Source organism: Crinia signifera, chromosome 1 (assembly GCF_055691185.1).
Source record: "Crinia signifera chromosome 1, ASM5569118v1, whole genome shotgun sequence".
Taxonomy (NCBI): domain Eukaryota; kingdom Metazoa; phylum Chordata; class Amphibia; order Anura; family Myobatrachidae; genus Crinia; species Crinia signifera.
In genome coordinates, this window is record NC_139217.1 from 364,096,670 (window position 1) to 364,115,204 (window position 18,535).

General features: G+C 43.8%; 1 long non-coding RNA gene across 3 annotated transcripts in view; it reads right to left on the bottom strand.

Moving 5' to 3' along the window:
• Positions 1 to 18,535, bottom strand: part of LOC146030628 (uncharacterized) — a 48,558-nt gene that overhangs the window by 12,823 nt on the left and 17,200 nt on the right. For 2 of the 3 annotated variants that reach the window (XR_014456122.1, XR_014456134.1), the window contains exon 2: positions 13,580 to 13,720. The exons of the other annotated variant lie outside the window; for it this stretch is intronic. This is a non-coding gene — a long non-coding RNA (uncharacterized LOC146030628). The remainder of the gene's footprint in view (positions 1 to 13,579; positions 13,721 to 18,535) is intronic. 3 annotated transcript variants of the gene reach the window in all.

Genomic DNA, 18,535 nt, shown 5'->3' on the forward strand with positions numbered 1-18,535 from the left:
CACACCAAGATCTCAACCAAAGCCCAGCCCCAAGATCCCATCTGAAGCACCGCCCCAGGACCCATCCAAAGCCTTGAGCCCATATCTCCATCAAAAACTTTTCCTCCATACCCAAAAGCCCTGGACCTTCAGAAGTTCCACCTACTGTAACACTCCCATAATTAGCTTGGGACATCAGAGTAGTACTGTGTGGTTCAGATATGTATAAATGTGGCAGTTTCCCCCAAAAAACAGGCCTGATTAAAGGTCCCGGGTGCCCAAGGCTAAAACATGTGTAGCTCCCCTTGTAATGTTGCTAAAAACATGCGTATGGGCACTCAGGGACTCACCGTTCATACTTCACATGTGCAGGTAATAAAGGTTATACAACCATTGTAGGATCAAATGCTTGTGGCATGTGAAGGTGACTTTGGCTTTAGGCTGCCCAGCTGGCGCTGTAGCACAATGTACATAAAGTAATGGTTCCATCAGTAAAATGCATTGGCACAGCCACCTGGCAGTCACCTTAAGAAATGTACCCCCCACAGTACATTGTGATGGGTGATAGCTATTAAGCATGAAATAAATTAGGCCTTAATTTTATTCTTCGGCTATCACCTGCAAGGCGCCACCCAGTCCTGCTGCCCTAGACAGCAACCGAATCAGCCTTTTGGTTATCCCTTTGAGTGTCAAGTGAATTTGTCATATTATGTGTGAAAATTGCCAAACAAACATTTTTATTCATCATAATGACCTGTAATGTTTATCTTATATAGGATATATAGGGCCAAATGTAATAGGGTGAGCGTTTCAGAAAAGCAGCAATCATTTACACTGCAAAACAAGGCTGATGTTGCCATGTAATTGATTGCTGCTTTAAAAAACAGGGCAAAACTCTCCCAAAATCTCTCACTTTCTAGAACTCACCCAATTACCTTTGTCCCATAATCTTTTTTTACACATTTTTTATTTTAATTTATATAACAAATGTGAACGAGGCTGGCATTTTTACAGGATATTTTGATGATCTTTTACAGAGATGTTGGCACTCAAAGGGTTAATCAGGCACTGCTGAAAACACCCATTTTGAAAGGTCAGCCACAAATATAAAATTCCTTGTGCATGTATGAAGGAGGGGCCTCAGCAGGTATATCTGATGTGATCCTTTCGTTTCAGCCCCCACCTGCATCTATGACGGATGCGATCCTGTCTGATTAGGCAATATATTTAATATGAAGCATTACTGATATTGGCCCCCGCAGCTACTGCCATTTAAAAGCCTATGGGCTACGCTCCATACACCCGCCCAGGCAGAGTGTTCCCCCAAAACCCTCCCCTTCTTTATAGCATTGATCGCACACCCCTCAGTGGAACACAACAGGCCCTTCATAAATTTCAGCTCCAGGCCTATGTGGACCTTAATCTTACACTGCCTACAGGCTTACCTTGGCAGAGGAGAGGGGCTGCCGTGATGCTGGCCCCCTCCAGAGCCGCTGCTGCTAGTCCCCACAGGTCCCTGCCACCACCTGCTTGTCTATATGACCATCACGGGACCAGAGCATGTGCAGTAGACTCTTTGGTATTGCACATGCGCTGGTCCCAGACTCTATGGGGCTGCTTGGGAGCAGATCCGTAAAATCATATTGATTGTCTCGGGTCCAGCATATGTGCAGTATCATCCACAGTACTGTGCATGCCTAGAACCGATTTTTAGGGGCTGCCCCACAGCTGCGCATAGAGAGGCATCCCGGAGGGAGGGAACACTTCCCAATGGGACTGCCTTGGGAGATTGGCAGCTCGGACTTCCAATAGGAAGCCAGTGCGGTCTCACAAATTGATGCAGTGAGTCTGTGACTGCCACTGTGTGGCTTCACACAGTGTCAGATTTTGTCTGGGGGGGCTGCAGCCCTGCAGCCCATAGGTAAAAACCGCCACTGCCCACAGGTAATTACAGGATGCAGAGTGATTCAATTGAAAATTGCACAATTGGTGGTTTAGGCATAGGAAACACCCATTAATTGCACAATTAAATAAAGTTTGTGAGCTCTAATCCCCGATATTAGGCTCAGATAAAGCTTCAACCAAGATGCACTACAGTATAGTTCATACTGTACATACCTCTTGTAATCTGTCTGTCTCCCCTTCCTACTAGATTGTAAGCTCCTCCGAGCAGGGCCCTCTTCCCTCCTGTTGTCATAGCCCACTTCTCTTCACATTTCACTCACATCTCTCCTATACTCAAACACTCAGTGACCATCTTCGTCCGCATACTCATCTCTATCATTGGCCTCAAGCCTCTAGATGTATGTTGATTGAGTCCTCACTACTTATATTTAAGCTGTAATGTGTATTGAACTGTGGCGCTCTTTATTTGTACTCTATTTTTGTTATTTATTCAATGTTATGCCAAGTTTTGTCTCCGTGTACTGTTCCTTTGTACGACGCTGCGAAACACTTGTGGCGCCTTAAAAATTAAATTATAATAATAATAATAATAATAAAAATACTGTATGAAAGGACATCTGTGGCTGCCTCCTGTATATTTATCCAGTCTTTCTGGTGATATCCTGCTAAAAATAAGTGTACCATTTTCCCCATTAACTTGTGGCTTTAATACAGAAATATTTATGCTGATCCAATTGCAGCAGACAGCAGCACAGCAGGGGCAGATGTACAGTGTGCAGCATTGATAAAGGAGGAGAATTGAACCAGTGGAGAAGTTGCAACCAGTCAGCACTGGAGCGACATCTATAATTTACATAATATAAAATTATACAGAGCAGCTAATTAGTTAGTCGTGGGCAACTTCTCCACTGGCTCACTTCTTCTCCATTATCACTGCTTCCTTGCAATATTAGATGAGCATTTCTTTTTTGTGGTCACCCAAGTGCTGTGGGAATCAAAGTAATAAACCATGGACTCCTCTATCCCATTGAACTAGTCCATTAGTACATAGACTATTTCATGTTTAATTCTATGGAGGGAATTTACTATGATGGGTTTTATTGTACATGTGATGTTACTATGGGCAACCAGTCAGAAACTACTTCTTATTTATTGAGCGCCTTCTTAAATATAATATATAGTATCTGATTGGTTGCCCATAGCAAGATCACATGTGAAATACTGTAGCACTCCCTCTCAGTAAATATTTCCCCCATCACTCAATCTTCTCTTATTACCGTGTATATCATATCTGCATTGTTAAAAGACAAACCTCAGTTCTGTTGTGCAAGTATATGTTTAACAATGAAACTTGAAAGAAATGTGTATTCCAAATCCTTCTCATAGCTTTAAAGTTACATAAGAATCTCATTTTAAAACTTACAATTTTCCAATAACCTTTCCAGCCCCATGCTGCTTATTCATAAAAACATTTGTGAATAATTTCTTGATTGTTTCTGTGAAAGTCAGCAAGGCCAACAAACAATTCAGTTTTCCCCTGATCTATTATAGTTGGTAATATTCCATACCGCAATTTGTTTGTCTGTGCAAGGGGAAGGAGATTGATAAAGGCACAAGCCATTAAAATGCTGACACGATTGGGCCAATATGCATGGACAATCTATCATCCTCATAGAAATTGCTTGTGTGGAAAGAATGCAAATGCTACAATTTAAGTGGAAATATATTAACACAAATTTAGCATATATATCATTTGTTAAGCTCCAAAATACACAATGGGTTTGTCTCTTTCACTGTCCCCGACCAAGCCTAATACAATGTTCTGCACTTGTTGCAAAATCATTTAAGCACATTCTTTACAATTCAGAGGGAGAATGTAGCATGCTCTGCATTTAATGAGCCACTGATCATCGGCAAATTGAAAACAAAAGGGAGAAATAAACAGCCATTAAATATGTCACATCAATCCTAATAACATTTTGTAATTCATCTCTAGTCCTCCAAAGTGAAAAGCATTAACACAAATTTCTATACTTATGCTGAATCAGCCCCCATAGATATATACTATGCTGAAATATGTCTTTAATCAACTACAGCTGTTATACAATGATTTCCTAAAGTTGCACATGCATCATTTAAAGGTGATCGACAGTCTGCTAGTTTAATCTAAATGGAGTAAGTATACATTATAATCTTGTAAATACATCCAAACTGTTCAGATGGAGGAACCTCTGCAGCTTTTTCCCCCACCCCTATACGTTAATCATATTTATTTTTTTACCTACATGCTTGTTGCCAGGAGTTACATGCTCATTCCTGGGGTTTAGGGCTCGTTGCCAGGGGTTTCATGCTTGTTATCAGGGGTTACATGGCCATTGTAAGTAGTTACTTGCTCATTGCCAGGGGTGACTTGCTCGTTTCCAGGGGTTTCATGCTCATTTCCAGGGGTTACATGCTTATTGCCAAGGGTTGGTGCGCAGTGCCAGGTGTTTCATGCTCATTGCCAAGGGTTTGGTGCTTGTTGCCAGGGGTTACTTGCTCATTGCTAGGGGTTTGGTGCTCGTAGATAGGGGTTTCATGATCACTGTCAGTAGTTTCATGCTCACTGCAGGGAATACTTCCTTGCTAGGGGTTGCATGCTCATTGCCAGGGGTTACTTGCTCCTTGCCAGGGGATTCATACTCCTTGTCCTGGGGTACCATGCTAATTACCAGGTAACACATGCTTGTTGTCTGGGATTTCTAGATCATTGCAAGGGGTTACATGCTCGTTGTCAGGGGTTACTGCTCAGAGCGCACAAGCTTCAATCCAAGAATCTGTACTTCCTGGTAGTGCTGTACAGATGCAAAAAGATCTCTACACTCTGTCTCCTCGTTGGGGGCAGTCATTTATGGAATGCCGTTTTTGCATATTCCATGCCGTCTGCATGGAATATGCAGAGACCAGGCATCCCCTGATGCGGCTTGTCCTGCTGTGATGTTTTTACGCTGCACGTCTGGTTACTTATAATGACTACTTGGTAAGAATAGGGTAGTCAGTTAATATTAAAAATAATATCAACTGTGCGAATGTGCAAAATCTGATATTTACCAGCCTCCAGGTCACCCGGATAAGCATGATTTCTTCTTGTAGCAGCTGAGAAAAATATCATAAAAAATAATTTCAAGATGAATGATCCATTTATCTATTGCTAAAGATTCATAATAATGGCACAGAGCGATATCCTATTAGCTTGATAACGCAATCTACAACTGTGGGTAAAGTGATTGCACTTATCATCAGCTGAAAAAGCAGCTCATCGCTGATATGCGCACTTCCGCTTTTCAAACTCTGCTATTGAAGTTTAGCAAAAAGAAGGGGTACTGCAATGTGTTAACCAGCAGCAAGTACAGGTGAAAATTGACCACCAATCCATACTCACAAAAATGACAAAAAAATGTACGAAATTAAATTATCCACAAAAAAGTTTTATGATATTAAAAATGCGTTTAATGGCTGTAATATTCATTTGAAAAACACTGGAAAAATGCAAAAAAAAAAAAAAAAGTTTTTTGAGGAAAATAAATGATCTTAAAGTATCTTATAAGGTTTACAATACATGAATATGGGAAAAAGTACATATTAGGGGCGATTTAAGGCACTTTAAAATAAAAAAAAGATTACTTCCACCTGCAAGCCTAAAAACACTTGTCCCACTCATAAAGCACCTCAATAAACCTGACCAATAACTTGTACCCCCATTTCCATTACTTTGCACTTTTTAAATACAAAACTTACATCCTATTGTTGGCTAATTAAAAATAAATACAAACTTCAAAATTACTATTTAGTCATTAAGGGGCGTGACCAAGGGGCTCTGAACCAAGGGCCTTATTCCAACTTGTTTGCTATGCTGCATATATTCGCAGCCTAGCGAGAAGGGAAACCCTGCCCGCCATCCTGCCCAACGTCCTGGCGCATGTGACGTCAGCTGCCCACCCCAAGCAGGCATCGACGTGCCTGCATTTTCAGGGGTACAACCAGCATTTCTATGGGTGCACCCATAACACACTGATAGTTCCCCTGCTTCCGTCTCCTGCCCTCCCGTGATGGAATGAGTGCCCGAGCGAGTGTGAAACTTGCTGAAGGTGTTCGCTCAGGTGATTTCCACATGCGCATATTCATGCATGCCCAGACCCCACCATCGGCCAAATGAACAAATTCGGGCCCGCTATGAATCATCTAAATCACTCCCTAAGTCCTGACATTTTTACAGGACTTAGAGGGATTCTGCTTTTTTTTTGATGCTAGACAGGATGGGTCAGCTTCCTCCCTCCTCCTCACTTGACTCTTCACTCTCCAACTCCTGCACCACTTTTGTCTTTCTCTGTTATCAGAAGCCATCTCAAAAAAATGGAGGGCCAAAAAATGTAAAGGCCAAAATGGAGGATCAGGGTTTATATAGTGTGACTCATAAATCAGGAGACTTTTGTGTGCATGTCACATAATGAAAGTCGCATTCCAGTTGGTCTAAAAAATGCATGCATGACTTCTGATGTCAACTCCCATGATAAGACGCATGCGATTTTCATTTCTGATATGATAAAAATTTGAACTTTTCAGGAAACAATTGCACTTTTCACATGGCGATTTAGCAACTGATGGTGATAAATGTATGTAAAAAATATTACTTAGACAGCAAAGATGGGCCCCCTTCAGCTCTGGGCCCCACAGCAGCTGCACCCCTTGCACCTATGGTAGTTACGCCCTTGGATCTGTGGTTAACCACTGCAACACGCTCCAGTCACCCCATGTGTACAGTGCATTCAATTTAAATTTGACATTCAGAAAATACTGATTCAGAGCTGGGTGGCTCTCTGGCCCCCAAAGCAAACTGCACGTTTTTGAATACAGTACTTGTGTAGATTAACATTTCTATTGCTTAGAATTGAAATTCCAAATTTATATTATTTCAATGCAAGTATTAAAGTCTCTATGCATATTGGAGATACAAATTCTCTCCTTCAAGAAACCTGACAAACCTCAGACAGACAGTCTTTGATTCATCAATTACATTAAACTAATATGAACTTTAATGTTCCTATTAATAATTGACAGAGCAGACTGCAGAGGGTTAACAACTCTAATCTATGCAATCTAAAAATATTTTTTACCAGTAAAATGTAATTGGCAGCAAATATAAATTAGTTTCCTGCGATCAGTCTTCATTCCAATGAGATGTCAAACTGGGCTTACATCTCTTTGGGAACATATACATCTTAATTTTCTAATTTTCTTCCTTCTTAATTCCGATGATACAGGATCATAAATGGGTCTTGTAGTCAAATATGTTGAGTTAAAGTTCTCCATCATGATAAATGAATTAAACCTCCATGAGAAGCAGTCAGTAGGATGAGCAAGCGGCATTGATTTTCAAGTAAAAAAAAAAATAATAATTGCACAGGCAAGCACTTAGGTCTGAACCTTTTGAAGACTATCGCATTTTTAATCCAATGAGAGGGGTCACATCCTCCTAATGTGGCTGCACCATTAAAGGTTCTTTATTATCAGTAAGAACCTTTATTATGGATTCTCTTTCATAGCATTTAGAAGGACGGCCAAGAATCACAGTTCTATTTCTGGAGAAGAGGCTAGCTTATTTTAGACTTTGGAGTAAGGTCAATTAAAATGTACATAATTAGTGCGCAATATTCAAAAATAAAGATTACATATATGTTATACATAGTCACTGTATGTACTCTGTGTTATGCTGTCAAAATTCAGGACAGTTCCAGGTGGATATTTGAACAGGAGTCATAATTGACTATGTGCTTATATTGTGAGTCTTACGCATCACTGTGATTGCACCACCACTCTGGGCGAGAGAAGAGTCATCACTAGTAATTATATGGAAAAATGGTATACCATTTTCCATATATGTTTTTCTTGGGGATTAGGGGACCTATCCCCCTTACTCCAAACGGGCGAACCCATATCATATTAGCGCCAAGAGATTCTTCAACCCCTAATATCCACATCACTAGTAATTTATTTCATTTATTTATTTATTTACAGTTTCTTATATAGCGCAGCATATTTTGTTGCGTTTACAGCTGGAAACAACAGTGATAAAACAAACTGGGTATTAACAGACCAACATAGAGGTAGGAGGGCCCTGCTCGCAAATTTACAATCTATAGGGATAATAGCAGGGATACATAAGGTTAGGAATTTATAGCATGTCAGTCCCACCAGACAGTCCTGATGGGATGCTATTAGATATGAATGCTGCTAGTAATGATACTTACTATACACCTGCCCCATGGGTGTATAAGTCATACACACAACTCAGAAAACTGTAGGTTATAACTATGGCTATACGCCCATTGCACACACACATGGATGTGAATACCCAATTGCCAATCAGTTGCCACCCAGTAAAGCCTATTCTTCTATCAGTGAGAAGCAACCGTGCGGGAATTAATTTCTTGTAGCTCCTCTAGGCTGCTTAGGAGAAGTTTGCAAAGAAAAAAATCATGGTCTCTATCTTAACAAAGACTTTTAATTTTATTTATGGACATGGCACCAAGACCATTACAAAATAGGAAATATCAGTGTTGTTTTGCCTGTCAGACACCCTGCTTTGCTAGGCCTCACTTATTCAAATATTGAGATGAAGCTTAATCTATCATTTTTGGGGGGCACCTGTCATTGGGTTATTAATTATTTGTGCACTGGTCATTTTAGCACAATTGACACCAGATCTAAAGCTCCAAATAATGTAACCTAATCCATGATTTGATACAATCATTTTCAAGTAGGTATGAAAAATTGTCTAAAATGGAGTGTAAAGCAGTTGTGATTGATTTGCGGGGGAATTGAAAGAGATAAACACAGAGCACTGCATGGGTATAACTATAGTGGGTGCAAGGGGTGTCACGGCTATGGGGTTAAAAGCCTTGGGCAGTCCTTTACCCAGAATGTAAAACTGCATACCAATTTCCCAGATTTGCCTGATAAGAAATTGGGTCTGATCTATTGTCCAGCCTGAAGGGGCACTTTAATGTGACAGAGTATGAACAGGGGGCACTGTACAGGGAGCACTGTACAGATGGAGACATCAACTTCCATCTGGGGGCTGGTGATCAGATCGCCAACTGCCAGCCCCCGTCAGCCGCCGGAAGGGGATGCACGCACACCCCCTTCTAACAGAGCTCCTCCCCGGTCCCCGTTACCTCACTGCCGGTCCCCGATGCTGCCCCCACCCCCCGCTCCCCCCATTTTTCATCCCTCCTACAATCCCTCAATCAATCGCAAAATACATTGCACCTGCACTTCCTACACTTGCTCCCGACACTACCAGGGAAATGAGTTGAGCTTATTTGCAACTGGCTCCTAAAAGATCAAAAAGGATCTACAACTACTCAGTGGAATACCATCAGAATCTGGTAAAAGTACAGCTACCTAATATATCTTTTAAGGAGACCCTAGTCCTACATTATTGTATTATTACTCATGGATATCCATTTTAAATATTATGGGCAAAATTTAATAGGGTGCAGTTTTTTTTTATTTTTGCGGGGTTTTTTGCAAAAACGGCCGTTTTCCCATTAAAAAGTATAGAACTCGCATATTTAGGCCCTTATTCTGATCGGTGCGTCCGGATCCGAATATGCGGCCCGCACCGTGCGTCCTAAACCCCGCCTTCCATACGGATCGCCAACTCCGTCTGTACGCGTTAAGAAGCTGTCCGAACGGACCGCACGTGTATATCTCATGAATACACCTCCTCCATCTCAGGGAACCTCCCCCATCATGCAGGACCGAGTGGCCAGGCAGCTCCCGCAACCTCAGACCACACGGGCATTTCTCCATGCAAAAGCAGGGATCTGGACGGGCAGCTGACATCCGGCAATGTCATATGTCCGTCCCCACACGTGCGTCACAGCCGCATTACCATACGTACGCCCAGCGTTTGCATGGGAACGCCCATGAAACGCGGGGTGTAAACATATGGTAATGAGCCCAAACAGCCCTTCACACAACTCTCCACCCCCTGTTCGTAGTGTACACATTTCATGCGGAATGTGGCCGTGCGTTCCGCTCGCACATGCGCAGAGATGCCTCTGCACATGCGCAGACACAAAACATCGGCGGCACGAACGCACGCGGATATTACCGCACCAACCAGAATAAGGGCCTTAATGGGTTGCGATTTTTAGTAAAGGTTACTAAAAATCGCAAAAAAAATAGACTAGGTTCTGACTGGCGATTTTGTCAGAAACATGCACAGATCATTGAGATCTGTGCATGGTTCTGTTGTAAAAAAAATAGTTAAAAAAATAAAAGTTTAATACATCCACAGCCCACACATACTGATACTTACCTACCTTGACACTGTCCCACATCGCAGACTGTTAAATAAACTTGAAAGCTTGGGATTGGATTCTAAGATAGTTGAATGGATAAGAGCGTGGTTGCAGGACAGAAAACAGAGAGTTGTAGTAAACGGAGTACAGTCAAAGGAGGGAAAGGTTACAAGTGGAGTACCCCAGGGATCTGTACTTGGACCGGTGCTTTTTAATATCTTTATTGGTGATATTGCAAATGGAATTGAGGGTAAAATGTGCCTTTTTGCAGATGACACAAAGGTATGCAACAGGGTAGACACACCAGGAGGGGTAAAACAAATGATTGAGGATCTAGGCAGATTAGAGAAATGGTCAAGAGAATGGCAACTACAGTTTAATGCCAAAAAAATGCAAAATCATGCACTTGGGTCTCAGAAATCCAAAGACTCAATATAGTATAAATGGCACTATAATGGAAACTACTGAGGAAGAGAGGGATCTAGGTGTCACTATTTCAGGGGACTTAAAAGCAGGTAGGCAATGTAACAAAGCAATGAAGAAGGCAAGTCAGATGCTTGGTTGCATAGGGAGAGGTATCAGCAGTAGAAAGAAAGAAGTAATAATGCCACTGTATAGGTCACTGGTACGACCTCACCTAGAGTATTGTGTTCAGTTCTGGAGGCCATATCTCCAGAAGGATATAAATACATTAGAGACTGTACAAAGAAGAGCAACTAAAATGGTGCATGGCCTACATCACAAAACGTACCAGGAAAGACTAAAAGATCTGTATACTTTAGAGCAGAGAAGGGAAAGGGGGGACATGATAGAAACTTTCAAATATATCAAGGGCTTTAACAAGGTACAGGTGGGAGACATTCTTCACAGGAAGAGGAGCAACAGAACACGAGGACATGCACTGAAACTAGAGGGAGGAAGATTCAGGGGCAGAGGCGTAGCGAGGGTGGTGCCGGTGGAGCACCAGCTCCGGGCGCAGGAAGATAACATGGCGCCGGAGCTGTGCCGGCACCACCAGCTCGTCCGCTCCGTCCCGGCTCCCCGCTGTGTCCACTGTCCGGGAGACGTGCTGCAATTTAAAATTCACGTCTCCCGCTGGACCGCTAGCCAATAGGCGCTTGCAGTCCAGCAGCCAATCAACTGGTGGCTGCTGGACCGCAAGCGCCTATTGGCTAGTGCGGTCCAGCGGGAGATGTGAATTTTAAATAGCACCACTGGCACAGTGCACGTCTCCCGGACACAGCGCCTAGCTAGTAGCTACAACCCTGCATGAGATCCGTGAGAACGGAGTCTGTGCGCCCTGAAGGGGCACTTCTGCTCTTTCACTGCTCTTGCCGGAGCAGGTATTCTGAGCGTCCCTCTCCCCATCACTCGCCGCCAGGGCCGGCCGACGCAGAGTGTGTGCGTGTCTGCATATAGCGCCAAACAGATGAGGCTGCTGCTCTACCAGCAAACCAGCTGCAGCCACGTTAGAGGTACAGTAGCGTAGCTGGAGGTCCCCGTCTGCCCTGCTCGCCCTTCTGTGTTTTTACCTGCTCATCCAGTAGCTGCAGGGGAAGGGTTCCTTAGCCCCTGACCACAAATTCCTCATCCCCTGTGTTTCACCTTTCCTGCACTTACTAGTGCAGGAAACCGATCACACCTTACTGATGACACCGAACACCGGCACCCTGGCTGATAATATGGAAGCATGGATGTCTAAATATATTTTTTTTTTTGGGGGGGGGGGGAGGGGGATATGTGTATGTTCAGAGGAATGTGTGTGTAATATATATATATATATATATATATATTATAGTGTATGTATGGGAGGTTTTATTATATATCTCTATATTGGTGGTATGTGTATCTAGAAGAAGTATATATTGGGGAGGGGTATGTGTATATATGCATATAGGAAGCATGTGCAGGAGGGAGCATATATACGTTTATATGGGAGCATGTATATGTGTATTTTTGGAGTGTATTCAGTGCTGCACTTTCTTCAAGCACTGATTATTTGTTATTTGTATTTTTTTTTTGTCAGAGCCCACAAAGCATCAGTCTCACACCCAGACACCCTGCGGCTGTCTCACATCTTCTCCCCTCCCCCATCACGGTCACCACTGTGTGCCACATAACCCAGGCACTGTGCCTGCTGCCAATGTAGCGAAGCAGCAACTCCCCATCGGACTGCCATGCTCCGAGATCCTGCCACCATGATGGCAGCAGCGCTTGACACAAGGAACTTCCCCAACCTCCCCTCTGGCTAACCCCCCTCTAACTGTCTCTCTCTGCCTGACATGCTCTCTCTCACTCATCTCTCTCTTTGCCTGCCCCTCCCCTCTCTCTCACCTCTTTCTACCTGAGTCGGACCCCCTCTCTACCTCTGTACCTGATCCCTCTCTTTCACACCTCTTCTCTAGGTCTGATCTCCCCTCTTAACCCTCTCTTTTTCTCTGTATCTGACCCCCCTCTCTCTTATCCCCCTTTCTCTCATTTCCTCACAACCTCTCACCCCTCTCTCTCTCTATCATGGGACACTATCTCTCATCCCCCCTCCTTTCTTTCTTCCCTTTCTCTAACCCCTCTCTTTCCATCTGCCCTGATGGGGCCCCCCTATTCCTGACACCCTATCTCACTCCACTTCATTTAACTACTTCTCTCATCCACCCGTCTCTCTCTATCCATGATTCTTTATCTCTGTACCCCCTCTTCTTTCTCTCTCAAACCCAGGCACCCTCTCCTCTCACTCCGCACTATCACTCCCACCCTCCCTCCCTGCTCCCAACTATCACTCCCTGCTCCCAACTATCACTCCCACCCTCCCTCCCTGCTCCCAACTATCACTCCCACCCTCCCTCCCTGCTCCCAACTATCACTCCCACCCTCCCTCCCTGCTCCGCACTATCACTCCCACCCTCCCTCCCTGCTCCGCACTATCACTCATTCCCTGCTCCACACCACTACTATGCTTGAGCATTACGGTGTGTGGTATAATGTTGGGCCACGCCCACTTTTCATTGCGCAGGAGCCTCACCTACTACAAATTGGGGGGGGGCGGCGCGAAACATGCCCTTGCTCCGGGCGCTGTGGCACCTAGCTACACCACTGTTCAGGGGAAATGTGAGGAAGAATTTTTTCACAGAAAGAGTAGTAGATAAGTGGAATAGCCTCCCAACAGAGGTGGTAGACGCAAATACAGTAGTACAATTTAAACATGCTTGGGATAAGCATATTGATATCCTTACAAAAAAATAAGGATCAAATATGGTTTGAGGTAACATGTTTAAAAAAAGGGGCAGACTAGATGGGCCAAGTGGTTCTTATCTGCCGTCAAATTCTATGTTTCTATGTTTCTATGTTACCTTGAGCCCGTAGGTCGGTCCCTGGGTCCGGGGCTCCTGGGCTGAAGAGTCCGGTTCCGGGGCCCTGGTCCTGGTTCCGGGTCTGGTCCGGGGTCCTGGGCTCCAGGGCTGGAGAAATTCGGCTTGCTGGGACTCATAGTTCTACAGTATAAACAATAGTTTTTAATCTTTTTTTTTACACTTTTCATCAGCCCGATGCCCACTGCCCAGGGGCATCAGGGACAGCCCCAGACTTTCATCATGGGCTGGTAAGTCCTGGAGGGGGGGACCCCTTCATTGGGGGGTCCCCACTTCCCCAGGACCCCTGCCCATGCTGACCAGCCAAGGGGATAATGCTTTGGCCGCGGGACCTTATATAATAAGTGTCCCCCAGCTGTGGCATTACCCTGCTGGCTGGTTGGGTCTGGTGCTGGTTCTTAAAATACAGGGGACCCCTAGTCATTTTGTCCCCCGTATTTTGGGAACCAGCGCTGGACCTTGAGCCTGGTGCTGGTTTCATTAAATCAAGGGAACCCCTATTTGTTTGTCCCTCTGATTTTATGATACCAGCACCGGTTTTTTGAGCCCGAGGCTAGTTATGCTCAGGAGGGGGACCGCACGCCGTTCTTTTTTCGTTTTTTTTTTTTTCAACACACCGCACATTACTGAAAATGTGCTGATTTTCATGACTGAAAATCGCACATTTTCAGGACTTAAAAATCGCACAAAATCGCACTTTATTGCGCTATTTTGCCGCAAAATCGCATCTCATTAAATATGTGAAAATCGGCCCAATAACGCGATTTTAAAAAGTGCGATTTTGTGCGATTTTTATACATGCTTAAAAATCGCATGTCATTACATTTCACCCAATATGTGAAAGATACAATTAAATAGTTTAAGAAAAGAACCCATCTTTTTTTTTATGTACAGCCAGTGCTAATATTTATTTATATTCTTAAGATTCCTCTTACCAGCAGCTGCTGGTTGCGCCTCACATAATACCTTGTTTTTATTTTCTCCTTCCTGCCTACTTGGTCTTTATTTCACATCTCTTACTCTCTAAAATCTTCCCACCTTACCGTTCATAACACTCAAACCATGTTTTCTACTTCCATCCTACTTTCCTTCACTTTCACCCTCCTTCTCTCCCAAAATCCCAGACTACCATCTCATAAACCTCTTACCCCAACCTACCCTTTCTCTCAAAATTGCTCAAACTCTTAACCCACCCTCATTAACTCCCCTTCCACCCCTTCCCTCACACTATGCCCCTCCCACTCCTCCCCTCCCTCTCTCCCTTCCAATCTACCCCAACCCTCCACACCCTTCCATCCCATCTCTACAACACCACCCCCGATTTGTATCATTGCCAAATAATTAGTACACAGTACTGTATAAAAACCATAACTGTATTAATAGTCCCTTGTGGGCTTAAGAGTGGGCTATCCTTGTTGGAACACTGGACGCTTTTATGTTTCTCACAGTAAATCCTGAATGGGCTGCCACTGTACCTGACTGCAGCAATAGTAATGAAGCTGAATTTTTTTAATCAATTTAATTACTGTCACTTTTTACTAAAGGTTCTGCAGCTAAAGCTATTACTGGGAATATGTCATTTGAAAATCTCTATCAGCCAATGTTGCAATTGAAACACTGGCTACAATGTTAAGAGTTCTGGGCTGCCTGCAAGGGAACAAGTAATATGTTACTAATTAACTTTGTATGCAGATGAGTTTCAACGCTGGATGACAAAATGAGATGCAGGTAAAATGCTATGCTATCAAATGCATTTAAAGGCCTATGTAATAAAAAAAAGCGCAGAGAGATACTGTAGTTAATGATATTTTTGTTTAATTTTTCAACTGTATTCCATGGAATCTGTTAGGTGGGCAATAAATGTTGCACGAAGGAAGACATATTTACTATAAAAATCTGCACATTTTGTTTACTGATTCAGTTTTATTAATTTTGACAAAAAAAAAAAAAAACCTCAATGTTATTTAGAGGCCACTTTATCAATTGCAATTTGCAGTGCCTTCCATATTGGGAGGTATTCAATCCCGGGTCACAATTGTCGGGCTGGCCCAACAGCCGTGACCCTGTCCCGTTCTCGGCTGGCTCGACTGTGATTCCGCAGGCAGGATTCAATGTCCCATGTGCCGAACGACAAGAAGGGGGTGTGGCCGCAAGTTACGGCCGTGGATCGTCGAGCCGCAGCCGTGAGCTCGGCAATCCATGGCTGTTTTCAGCAGAATGGGCCTAACTGCTTCTAAAGTCGGGCCCGTTCTGCCGAGATCCCTGTTCAATGGTGTCGGGAAAGAAAGCATTGAATAGGGCCCCATCGCTATTTGCCCCATCGGTAATAGCAGCTGGAGATTGAATACCCCCCATTAAGTGGGACCCGCCGCAGCAGATATTGCAGTCTTCAAATTTTTGTCTGCAAATTCATCCTCCAAAAAACCTGTAGGGACTGTTTATTCCTTAGCTCTGGACGGCAAAGTATCATAGTAAACGGCACATGTAGTGAATGGGTATATTCTGTAGTTCTATGATGGGAGATGTGTCCAATGTTATTTTCATATAACATTCACTGTACTGTAACATAAGCTTACATTACACAGTGAGAGTTCAAAGCAGCACATGCAGCGGAACACTAACAGATGTCTAGCAGGCAATGCTGCTCTGATGTTGCTCTGATGTTATCCTGTTAATGTTTTTTTTTTTTTTTTTTACATTGTCATCCAGTTCATTGCCAGACTTCTCTCTGGGATCCATTTATCCAGCCATTCATCCTCTAAAACGTAATCCCTAATTTCCTCCTGCCCACTCTTTTCCCCTCCTACATTCACTTTCTCCATCCATCCTGTACATGTGCACTGTGAGGGGCTTTCAGTATTTGAAGAGATAAGGGATTAAATATACCATAGAAAGATAAGGATGAAAGGCTTTATTCATGGTACAGAACTTTTTCAGGCAATATAATAATTAAATAAAGTGTTCCCTAGTTTATAAATATAAAATCCTGAAGCTGAGACAGGGGTATCCGGACTATTTGTAGACAACAAGTAGATAGACAGCCATTAGGTCGACACCATTAGTTCGACAACTCAATAGGTCGACATGCTTTTAGGTCGACATACCATTAGGTCGACATGTCATTAGGTCGACATACCATTAGGTCGACATGTCAATAGGTCGACATGTCATCAGGTCGACATGTCATTAGGTCGACACTGCCATTAGGTCGACAGTGTCTAGGTTGACAGTCAAAAGGTCGACATGGTTTTTTTCACTGTTTTTTGAGCTGACACGTGCCAGCAGGCATTATTTCATACCCTACTATCCACTAGGGCGTGGTGGGAGAATAAAATAGTGTGCCGAGCACAGCGAGGCACCGTGCCCGAAGCATTGCGAGCGAAGCGAGCGATGCGAGGGGCTGCGGTTCACTTCAAACTGTGTCCATGTCGACTGTGTCAACATTTTGGACACAAAACAGTGAAAAAAACCATGTCGACCTTTTGACTGTCGACCTAGACACTGTCAACCTAATGGCATGTCGACCTAATGGTATGTCGACCTAAAAGCATGTCGACCTATTGCGTTGTCGAACTAATGGTGTCGACCTAATGGCTGTCTATCTACTTGTTGTCTACAAATGGTCCCACATCCGATCCAGGCAGAGAGATGCTGCAAGTGCAATATTAAACTGGGTTAACGTTTAGAGCGCTTTTATATGAGTTGTTGCCTTAACAAGCAGCTGCTTATGGGGGTGGTCAATTCCCCAGAATTATAGAAAAACAGAAACAACAAAGTTAAGCAGCGCTTTCACACAATAATTACTGACAGTGTATGCATCAATCTAATCATAAAAATTTAATATAACAAATACATGAAAATACAATATTAAAATAACAGTAGAATTGATAGGACCTCTAGCATATATAGTCACCACTGATGAATCGATGAAACCTGCTCTGATCTTGGAAATAAATGTCCAATGGAACTTGGAGGGAGTCCGTCCATATATTGTAAATAACCTGTTGATGGCCCGTTGGCAGAAGATGATATAGCCAGCCCGGGGAACCTTTTTGTTTGCGCAATACAATTCCAGGAGTGATGGTCGGTCTGCAACCTCAACGATAGATGATAGGACAGGATCAGATAGTTCAGCAGGTGGTCAAATGACAGCTTGTAACAATTAGCAGTGTGACTATTTCTCTGGAGGATGGTCCAAACGCTCCAACGCGTTTCGCTGTGCTGACTTACAGCTTTATCAAGGTGTGTTCTACTGGTGGAGATCCACGTTATTTATACCTAACTTCTCCTCTCTCGCAGCCATGTTGCCGGTGTGACACACCGCAATTGCCAGCCTCAACACTCCCTGACTCCAGGTGTTCATTAAGGACAGCATCTACCATTCCCAAGCTCCTTAAAGAGACAGGACAGTTCCATCAGGCAGGTTCACCTGGCTTTAGGCAATCTGGCTGTCCTGACCTGCTGGCACTCCCAGCTTCAAGCAAGCCTGCTCCCTGCAGTGCTGGTATCCCCAGCTTCAAGCAACCCTGCTTTCTGAATTGCTGGTGCCCCTAGCTTCAAGCAAGCCTGCCTTGCTGTATTGCTGGTATCCCCAGCATTATGCATCCCTGCTTCCTGTATTGCTGGTGTCCCCAGCTTCAAGAAAGCCTGTGCTCCTGTACTGCTGGTGTCCTCAGCTTCAAGCAACACTGCTACCTGTACTGCTGGTGTCCCCAGCTTCAAGCAACTTTCTTTCTTCATTGCTGGTTTCCCCAGCTTCATGCAACACTGCTGCCTGTACTGCTGGTGTCCGCAGCTTTGAGCAAGCCGGCACTCCTGCATTCCTGGTATCCCCAGCTCCACGTAAGTTTTCACTCCTGCATCACTGGAGTCCTCAGCTCTACGCAAGCCTGCATCTCTACATCTCTTCATCCCTGGTGCTCTCAGCTCCAAGCAACC